The 10,866-nt window shown below is 41.2% G+C and overlaps 2 non-coding genes across 2 annotated transcripts; both read right to left on the bottom strand.

Annotated features, from left to right (window-relative positions):
- Positions 1-7,747: 7,747 nt before the first annotated feature.
- LOC119938434 lies at positions 7,748-7,885 on the bottom strand. Its single transcript, XR_005454431.1, has one exon. It is a non-coding gene; the product is annotated as a small nucleolar RNA SNORA7 (small nucleolar RNA).
- Positions 7,886-9,264: 1,379 nt separating this feature from the next.
- LOC119933940 lies at positions 9,265-9,402 on the bottom strand. The gene has a single exon (XR_005452811.1). It is a non-coding gene; the product is annotated as a small nucleolar RNA SNORA7 (small nucleolar RNA).
- Positions 9,403-10,866: the final 1,464 nt, after the last annotated feature.

Here is a 10,866-nt window from a genome sequence, read left to right as displayed (position 1 = left end):
ACTTAGTACAGTGCCTGACACATAGTAAGTGCTTTACGAATACCATTAAAAAAAAAAGAAGGTTGTTAGCTGGAGGTCACTGGTGAGACAGTGAACGAGGCACAGTGAGTGAGAATAAGTTAATGGAAAGAGAACTGATTGATTGCAATACAGAAAAAAAAACTGTATGTATGTTTGTACGTATGTATGTATTTGTGTGCATAGTCAAGGAATCTCACCAACTAAATTGATGTTCCCGTAGTGGGATTCCAAAATCAAGAGGAAATGTGAACATTCATTATACAACCATTGGATAAATCTTGACCTAATCCCTCCCCCAGTACTTGAAGATGGGGACGGAGGCAATGAGAGATTGTCAGTCAAAAAAACATTCAAGATCAATGAAGTGGCTTCAACTTGATTATTTTTATTTCTTTATTCTGAATAGTTATATGGCCTTTGGGTCCCTGTGCTCCCCTGTGTGTAATACTGTCATGTCAGCTTCTATAGAAGATATTGACAGCACGTAATAATATTCCATTAATGAGGACAAGGAGTCGCAGCGATAGGGTGGAGGTTAAACAATTTTGTCACTGAAAAATTCACAATGAGAAATCTGTCATATCTTAATAGTTTCCAGGACACTGCTTCTCAAACTGAAGGTGGGGAACCTTTGGTGGATCAATGCATCACTCAATAGTATTTACTGAGCATCAAATGTATGTAATGCTAAACTGAGACCTTAGACAAGCAGCGTGGCTCAGTGGAAAAGAGCCTGGGCTTTGGAGTCAGAGGTCATGGGTTCAAATCCTGGCTCCACCAATTGTCAGCGATGTGACTTTGGGCAGGTCACTTAACTTCTCTGGGCCTCAGTTCCCTCATCTGTAAAATGGGGATGAAGACTGTGAGCCCCACGTGGGACAACCTGATCATCTTGTAAGCTCCCCAGCACTTAGAACAGTGACTTGCACATAGTAAGCACTTAATAAATGCCATCATTATTATAATTATTACAATAGCATAAATAACAATGATTGCTGCCCTTTAAACTTTAGCAGGGAAGACAGTCATCTTTTTTTTAATGGCATTTGTTAAGCACCTACTTTTTATGATGTTTGTTAAGTACTTACTATGTGCCAGGCACTGTACTAAGTGCTGGAGTGGATACAAGTTGATCAGGTTGGACAGAGTCCCTGTCCCACATGGGGCTCACAGTCTTAATCCCCATTTTGCAGATAAGGTAATTGAGGCACAGAGAAATCAAGGGACTTGTCCAAGGTCACACAGCAACAAGTGGAGGATCTGGGATTAAAACCCACATCCTTCTGTCTCCCAGGCCTGTGTTCTATCCACTAGGGCATGCAGTGTCAAGCACTGCTCTAAGTGCTAGGGTTGATACTAGTTATTATTATACTAATATGCAGATGAGTTCAATCAATCAATGGTATTTATGGAGTGTTTACTATGTGCAGAGCACTGTACTTGGGGAGAGCCACAACAATGCCACAACATTAGCAACCATGTTTCTTGCCCACTATGAACTTAGAGTATAGAGGAGGAGACACACTAAAATAAGTAACAGGGTGATTAAGATATATTTATATGAACTGCTGGTGGTTGTGAGAATACCTGTGTTTATATAATAATAATAATAATGGCATTTATTAAGCACTTACTATGTGCAAAGCATTGTTCTAAGCGCTGTGGAGGTTACAAAGTCATCAGGTTCTCCCACGGGGGGCTCACAGTCTTAATCCCCATTTTACAGATGAAGTAACTGAGGCACTGAGAAGTGATTTACCCAAAGTCACACAGCTGACAGTGGCAGAGCTGGGATTTGAATCCATGACCTTTCACTCCAAATCCCATGCTTTCTTCCACTGAGCCACGCAGAAGTGATGAAGTGGAATTTCTGGACCATGTATCTGGGGAGATTTGATATTAATTAGGGGAGGGCTCTTGAAGGAGATACGATTTCAGAAGGACTTAGAAATTTGGGAGAGCTGTAGTCTGTCAGATTTGAATGCGGAGGAAGTTCTAGACAGGGGGAAGTGTGTAGGCAGGAGGTCAGTAGAATGAAGCCAAATGAGTACGTTAGCTTCAGAGGAACTAGGAATGTGAGCTGGGGTGTAATGGGAGAAGAAAGGGGATTAAAGCCCCTCATCCTATCCCGTCTGGACTACTGCATCAGCCTTCTCTCTGATCTCCCATCCTCGTATCTCTCTCCACTTCAATCCATGCTTCATGCTGCCGCCCGGATTATCTTTGTCCAGAAACGCTCTGGGCATATTACTCCCCTCCTCAAAAATCTCCAGTGGCTACCAATCAATCTGCGCATCAGGCAGAAACTCCTCACCCTGGGCTTCAAGGCTGTCCATCCCCTCGCCCCCTCCTACCTCACCTCCCTTCTCTCCTTCTCCAGCCCAGCCCGCACCCTCCGCTCCTCCGCCGCTAATCTCCTCAAAGTACCTCGTTCTCACCTGTCCCGCCATCGACCCCCGGCCCACGTCATCCCCCGGGCCTGGAATGTCCTCCCTCTGCCCCTCCGCCAAGCTAGCTCTCTTCCTCCCTTCAAGGCCCTACTGAGAGCTCACCTCCTCCAGGAGGCCTTCCCAGACTGAGCCCCTTCCTTCCTCTCCCCCTCGTCCCCCTCTCCATCCCCCCCATCTTACCTCCTTCCCTTCCCCACAGCACCTGTATATATGTATATATGTTTGTACATATTTATTACTCTATTTATTTATTTATTTTACTTGTACATATCTATTGTATTAATATCTATTCTATTCATTTTATTTTGTTAGTATGTTTGGTTTTGTTCTCTCTCTCCCCCTTTTAGACTGTGAGCCCAGTGTTGGGTAGGTACTGTCTCTATATGTTGCCAATTTGTACTTCCCAAGTGCTTAGTACAGTGTTCTGCACATAGTAAGTGCTCAATAAATACGATTGATTGATTGATTGATTGATTAAAGCCAGTTCTTAGGAGTTGCAGCATGATATGGAGAGGAACTGTTTTCTGAGTAATGGAGAAAATGATCCAGACAGCAGGGTGAAGTCGAGGCTCAAGGCAAGGAGACCAGAGAGCAGACTGATGCAGAGATCAAGTCAGTATATTACAAATGCTTGGGACCCACTGAAATGATTGTTGGTTGGAGATAAAGGAGCCGAACCTGAAAGTGATAGATAGGAAAAACTGACAGATTCTGGAAACAGATGGCATTTGTGGTTTGTGGGTTCAGAGTTAGTTGATGAGGGTAACCAGGAAGAGACGAAGTGTGGGCACAAGTATGTCTAGAAGGAGAGAAAGGTTGGGGTCAGAGGCACAAGGTAGAGAGGATGATTTTATAAACAGGTGGGATTACCACAGTTTTTCTCTTAGCCTAGCTGTTAGTTGCCCTCTCCTTCTGTCTCTCCCTCTTATTGCTTCATAAACTATATTTATCAACTCCTCCCACTCTCTATGTCCTCATGACATTCTTCCATATTTAAATATATAATTTGCCAGTTTGAGGCCATCAGGGAACTCACCTGGTAGTTGCTTTTGGCAGGTCACAAGCTTAGTCTACATTTCAAGCAGTGTGTGTGTGTGTGTGTGTGTGTGTGTGTGTGTGTGTGGTGTGTGTGTTTGTGAGAGAGGAAGAGAGATGGACAGATTTAATATTTCATGAAGGTTAATGCCTGCTGATTTGCTTTCATTGACATTTCCTCCAAGTTTCACTGGACATCCTGAGTATGGGTGTATATGTATATGAAAAATCTTCAACAAACATTTCTCATTTCCATGAAAAAAAATATAAATGGTTTTCTAGTATGGCAAAATTATCTTGTAAAAAGTGCCTGATGGAACATTTTCCCACAAGTCATTCTTATTTCATAAAGACCAACTTAATGTCTACACAGGTATTGTTCCTTGCTCAAAATACATTTCTTTTTCTCAATTGCTGTGAAAGCATTATAAGGCAGATTCACCAGACAAAAATCTCTCTTTGAATGCTATTAACTTCAGAATGAGATTGCCTGTCTGCAATCTTTCTTTCAGCATCTCCATGTCCAGAGTGGGAAAGTCTTCCTGGTGCAGCCCTATAAGCACCAGACAAGTCTGCTTAGCACTTTCATTCATTCCTCAAGCCCTTCTATGAAGGTACCATGATGCTGAGGCACCAAATTCTCCATTTGCTCCCTTCTACTGAGAAGAATGGAGGTAAATAATTTGCCACCATTTTCCTTTATTGTTCTTCCCATTCTTCTCTATTTATTGCCTTCTAAATAACTCAAGCGTAATGTTCTGGATTACTGCAATGCTGTAGAAAGCCCTCTTTGGCTTGTTTCACAAACACTTTCTCTAGAAATGATAATCATCCATTCCATGGTGTTCATTGTGTGTCTACTATGTGCAGAACACTGTACTAGCTGTAAAAGGTCAAGGCATTTCTCACAATACTAATGCTCCTACTACTAATAAAGGTATTTGCTAAGTGCTTGTTAATTGTCATGCATTGTTCTAATTTCTGGGACAGATACAAGTTAAAAAGGTTGTACACTCTTCCTGTCCCACTTTGGGCTCACAGTCTAAGTACAAGAGAGTAGGATTCTTTCATTCAATCATATCTACTGAACACTTACTGTGTACTAAGCCCTTGGAAAGTACAATTCAGCAACAGAGACAATCTCTGCCCACAACAGCTTTACAGTCTAGAAGGGGGGAGACAGACATAAAAACAAGTAAACAGTCATCAGCAGCGTCAATATGAATAAAGAGAATTATAGATATATACACATTAAAACGATCCCCATTTTACAAATGAGATAGCAGAAGCACAGAGAAGTGAAATGACTTGTCTGAGGTCACACAGCAGACAAGGCAGAGTGGGATTAGAACCCAGGTCCTCTTTCTCCCAGGCCCCTACTCTTTCTACTAGGCCATACTGCTCCTCTGCTTTTCTCTTCTCCCCAAATGTTTGTGACAGAATCAACTTTACTGTCAATGCTGCATTCATTGGGCACATTTGGCATTTAGTACTCAATCACCCCTTGAAAGTGGGCAATTCTGGTGATTTGCAAAGAAACAAAAAACAAAACAAAAAAACAACCTCAGAAGCTCTCAAGAAAAGATTGGCCCCTGTGGTAATTTTCACCATTCTGCCCTCCACTGTCCCTTTGAAAAAAACATTCTCAGGTTCTGGCACCTGAACACAGTTGGAACTAAAAAGAGGATCAAGGTAAATTTCCAGACCTGAAATGATCTGAGAACTGAAGGGATGATACTTGCCTCAATCCTGTGCTTCATATTATCTCTTTGAATTTCTCTTCACCTTTTATTAAATTCCTCCCCCCTTTATTTCAAGGTTATTTCATTTTTACCAGCTCTGTTTTGGCAAACTGTGGGAATAATTTAACCTAAAATATACATTGGTCTCGATTTTCTGGATATTTCAGGATCCCCTTTTTATCTGACTCTACTTTTAAAATTTTGAATATTCAGATGATATGGGTTTTTATAGGCCTAAATCCCCCAGTTAATTTTCTAGTGAAAAAACTAACTTTTTTGATGTCATGCATTTCTGTAAATAATGGAATGAAATGTAGATATGAGATCAAGAGAGGATTTTAACTTGCTTCTTGACATCCATTGTCTGCTTAGTATTTCTATAAGTTTCTGCAGTTCTCTTATGCCTCCACTGATAAGAGAACAGCTTGTGATGGGACCTCAAACCCCAAGCAAATTTCTTCTGTTTCCTTGCCATTCATAACCATCACTGGGGAAAGATGATTTTCCTCGAAAACACTTTATGACAGTGCTGTCCTTTGTGTTCTTATCCCTTGTGTTCAGTCAGTTTATATTTTCCTTTCCTATTTATCTTCACTCTTTTTTCTATGATTCTAGATAGCTTTAATTACTTTCAACACGAACCAATCCTCGTTTTATGTTCTTTTTATGGGAACAGTGCTCATTTCTCTGTTGCCTTCCAATGTGATCCAATAAATTTTTGTGCATTTATTGATTGTGCATTTGTCTTTTATGGGTATCCTGTTCCATCAGTTCCTTCCTTATTAGTCTTTCAGTGTGTGTTCCTTTTTTCACACATTGACTCTTTTTGGTCTACTCTTTCCTCTTCTCTATGCCATTTTGTGATGATGCATTTGGTAAAGTTTAGTGACCTGAGGTTTTTTTTTTAATATATCCCAGATGGAAGTCAAGTAAGTTAGGAGCTGTGAAAACATCTCTTAAGCTGTTGTCTACAGCTTGGCACTATTAAAGACAGATTGATTTGTCAGAAAGGTTGGTTTTTTATTCAAGCAGACAAACACATTTACTAAAAGCAGGGTTTGAGTTGAGAAGTTGAGAAGACTTTCTATGGACTTTAGAACACATTCTCTGTAGTTGGGGGGTCAGGAAAGCTTAGGCAGTTGAAGGAGATGAAATGCAGCAAATATAATTCGTCTAATGGCTGTGGGTTTTGGGTTTTGCTGGGGGAATCAGTTAGCCAGGGGTTAGAACAAGCCATCAGCAGTAAAGGGTAATGGAATCCTGAGAAAACTTTCCCAGTAATTGAGTTCAGGAGAAGGTTTTCACCTGAAATGAGCCTTAGATCAAACCTGAAGTACACTTTGTACTGAATAACTTGGACAAGTTGACTTCATACTCCATTTCAATTTTCTAGTGTTCATTGTGGGCAGGGAATGTGTCTACCAAGTCTGTAGTATTGTACTTTCCCGAGAGCTTAGTACAGTGCTCTGAACACAGTAAGCACTCAATGAATATTATTGATTGATTGATTAGTGTAGATCTGGATAAACTCTTCAGGACAGATATGAAAACATGCCACCAGATGTAGAAAGAAAAGCATGAACATTTATGGGAAGAAAGGAGAAAACCAGACAGTTTGAGTAGTTTCTCTGCTCCCCTTCTCAATGAAACTGGATAACTATAATGCTGACACCAGTCACTCAGACAGGACCTATGTGATTTCCATGGGAAGTTCTCTGGATCTACAGTGAAAACTGTCATAGAGAACTGGGGACCTGGAGCTGGCCATATTGATTGGGTTTTCATTCGATTAGAGGTTGCTTTCAGTAGAGAGTTCCTTTACGAATTATGGAGAAATCCCAAATTTGAGTGCTTAAATTAATTTTTAGTCTTTGGTTGGGTGCAACAAATCATTAAAAAAAATGTTGGTAGATCCTTGGTAAATGGATGGTAAATATATAGGCTAATGTGGAATCAAAGGGGATTGAAGGAGAATAGGAACTTTTTTTTTAATAATCAGTTCCTTTGTCCATATTATGGGAAGGTACATTTCTTAGAAGAGAAGAAGCATGGTTTAGTGAAAAGAGCACAGGCTTGGGAGTCAGAGGTCATGGGTTCTAATACCAGCTCTGCTACTAGTCAGCTCTTTGACTTTGGGCAAGTCCTTAGCTTCTCTGTGCCTCAGTTATCTCATCTGTAAAAGACTGTGAGCTCCATGTAGAACAACCTGATTACCTTGTATCTACCCCAGCACTTAGAACAGTGCTTGGCATATGTTGTTGTTGTTGTTGTTGTTGTTGTCTTATGCTGTCGAGTCATGTCTGACCCATAGCGATGCCATGGACACATCTCTCCCAGAATGCCCAACTTCCATCTGCAATCATTTTGGTAGCATAGCCATAGAGTTTTCATGGTAAAAATACAGAAGCAGTTTACCACCACCTCCTTCCACACAGTTAATCTGAGTTTCTGCCCTTGACTCTCTCCCATGCCGCCGCTGCCCAGCACAGGTGAGTTTTGATTTGTAACAGATTGCCTTCCACTTGCTAGCCACTGCCCAAGCTAGAAATGGAATGGCTATCCCTCTGCTTGACTCTCCCTCCCGTAGTTGAGACTGGTAGAGTACTGGAAACTCTCCAGGTGCGATTCTAGGACTTGGCACACAGTAAGTGCTTAACAAATACCATCATTATTATTTATTATTACAATCCTCTAAAAAATGGAACTTCTGGGAGGAGATGAGTCTGGGCAATCGCAGCATGGTCAGTCAAGGATTCAAACAGAATGCTTAGAAATCCAAGAGAAAAAAGAGACATTGGCTTATTTTCTCTCTCCTTCTCCCCTTTTTCCTCTTTCTTCTCTCTGTGTCTCTTTCTCTCTATATTTCCCTTTCTTCCCCCTCTCCCTTTCTCCCGTGTTTTTCTGTCCTTCCTCTTCCCCTCTTTATCCTGTCCACTCTTCCCTCTTCTTCCTTCCAGCCCCTCTCCATCTATAAAAATAATAATAATAATAATAATAGTAATAATAATGGCATTTGTTAAGCACTTACTATGTGCAAGGCACTGTTCTAAGCACTGGGGGGATACAAGGTGATCAAGTTGTACCACGTGGGGCTCACAGTCTTAATCCCCATTTTACAGATGAGGTAACTGAGGCTCAGAGAAGTTAAATGACTTGCTGAAGGTCACACAGCAGAAAAGTGGTGGCCAGGATTCAAACCCATGATCTCTGACTCCAAAGCCCGGGCTCTTTCCACTGAGCCACACATCTCTCCTCTCTTTCTCCATCCCTCCACTTCTCCTTCCCTCTCCTTCTCCCTTTCCCTCCCTCCATACTAATCTTTTCCCCCTCCTCTCCTTCTTTCCTTCCTTCCCAACTCTCTCCCTTCAGTGACTACCTTTCAAATATTTAGATCTGAGCATTAGTCAAATAAAATTTAATTATTAAATTGTAGGTACCAGCAAGTTTTTCCCTCTGTTTATTCAGCTAGAATTCCTGTATCTTTACTATGTGTGACTAGAAAATGCTAGAGTGACTGCATTGGTTCCTGGCCCCTCTGCCATTATCACTGGTTGACCTCCTTTCACAAAATGTCTCATGGATGGTAGCTATTATCCTGCAGACCGGGACTGTGTATAAATTGGATTCATCAGATCAAGAAATGTCTAAAAAAAACCCCACACCATCATTTATCCCTGCTGACCTACACAGGCTGTGGTGATAAAGCTATTTCAAATAAATGAATTTACTATATATTTTTGATTGCTGCTTCCAGAATGTAGTCAACTACACATCACCAATTACAGTCTTGTCTTGTCGTATGCTGTCGAGTTGTTTCTGACCCATAGTGACACCATGGAAACACCTCTCCCAGAGCTCCCCGCTCTGCATCTGCAATCGTTCTGGTAGTGTATCCATACAGTTTTCTTGGTAAAAATGTGGAAGTGGTTTACCACTGCTGCCTTTCACGCAGTAAACTCGAGTCTCCACCCTCTACTATTTCCCATGCCACTGCTGCCCAGCATGGGTGAGTGTTGTCTTGTAGCAGATTGCCTTCCACTTGCTAGCCACTGCCCAAGCTAGAAATGGAATGGGTAGGCCTCTGCTTCACTTTCCCTCCCATAGCTGAGATGGGTAGAGTACTGAAAACTCTCCAGGTGCGATGCTGAGAGAGGCCAATTACAGTACACTAGAAATTATATGTGTTAAATTATGCAATTCTAACTCTCCTCAAATTGCTTCAGCAGCATAGAGCAAGAGAAAGTTATGCAGTTATTCAGTTCCTACCTTGAATGTAAGGTATGAGAAGCAGCATGGTTTAGTGGAAAGAACAGAGGCCTGCGTGTCAGAGGACCTAGGTTCTAATCTCACTTCTGCCACTTGCCGGATATGCGTCCTTGTGCAAATCCCTTAACTTCTCAGTGCCTCATTTTCCTCATTCTCCTCATCTGTAAATCAGGAAGTTTGTAACTGTTGTCCCCCTTGCATAGATCACATGTGGGACTGGTCCTGTATCTAACCTGATTTTATTGTATCTACCTCAGCCCTTAGTATAATACATAGCACATAGTAAATGAACAAATGTCCCAACTATTTTTTGAAGAAGAAATGAGACCCCCTTCTAGACTGCAGGCCCTTTTGGTCAGGGAATGTTTCTACCAACTCTGTTGTATTATACTTTCCCAAGCACTTAGTACAGTGCTCTGCACACAGTAAGTGGTCAATAAATACCATTGATTGATTGATTGATTGGTTGAGATACAGAGAGGTGAAGTCCCAAACCAGGAATCTTAATATTCAGTGTTTTCAGATCTAGTGCCTCAATTTCCTGTTTCTTTCTCAATTTCTTCTCAAAAGTGGACTATCCAAGCCCTCAAAGGATTGTCTCCAATATGGAAGTTTGTGCCCACAGAAGATGGTCTTTCCCCGCAACCAAAGAAGATGACTTCCTTCTGCAAAACTACCACGGCAACAATAACCTAGCTGCATGGCCATCCAGTACAAGCTGTCAATTATCCTGTAAAGTCAGGCTACAAGGATCAATCAATCAATCAATGGTATTTACTGAGTACTTATTGTGTGCAGAACACTGTACTAAACACTTGAAAGAGTAAAGTACAATAGAGTTGGTAGATGCACACCCTGCCCTCAGTTAGCTCTCTCTATAGACTGTAAGCTTGTGATGGGCAGGAGGGACAATGTCTACCAACTCTGTTATATTGTTACAGTGTACTCTCCCAAGCGCTGAGTACACTGCTCTGCACACAGTAAGTGCTCAATAAATATTGCTGTCAATATAAATATTGACAATATATATTGACAGCAATATATATATATAAATAATAAATATTGCTGTCAAAAATAAATATTGCTGTCAAATATTGAGGACTTACTGTGTGCAGAGCAGTGTAATAAGCGCTTGGGAGAGTACACTATATCAATACAACAGACACATACCCCACCCACAAGCTTATAGTCTAGAGGACAGTCCAAAGGTTACAGCCACTTCCTTAACTTTAACTGATGCATTAGACTGGTAAAATTCATTGAATATTTCCTGCTCCTCTTTTCCCTGACCTATGGGGTCCTGGCCTAATTTAATCATTTCAAACTTTTGATTTCCCTGAGTTCGATGCTTT

The sequence above is a fragment of the Tachyglossus aculeatus genome, chromosome 1, assembly GCF_015852505.1.
Source record: "Tachyglossus aculeatus isolate mTacAcu1 chromosome 1, mTacAcu1.pri, whole genome shotgun sequence".
Classification (NCBI taxonomy): Eukaryota; Metazoa; Chordata; class Mammalia; order Monotremata; family Tachyglossidae; genus Tachyglossus; species Tachyglossus aculeatus.
The sequence above is the reverse complement of the archived record's forward strand: the minus strand, read 5'-3'. Positions and strand labels throughout refer to the sequence as shown.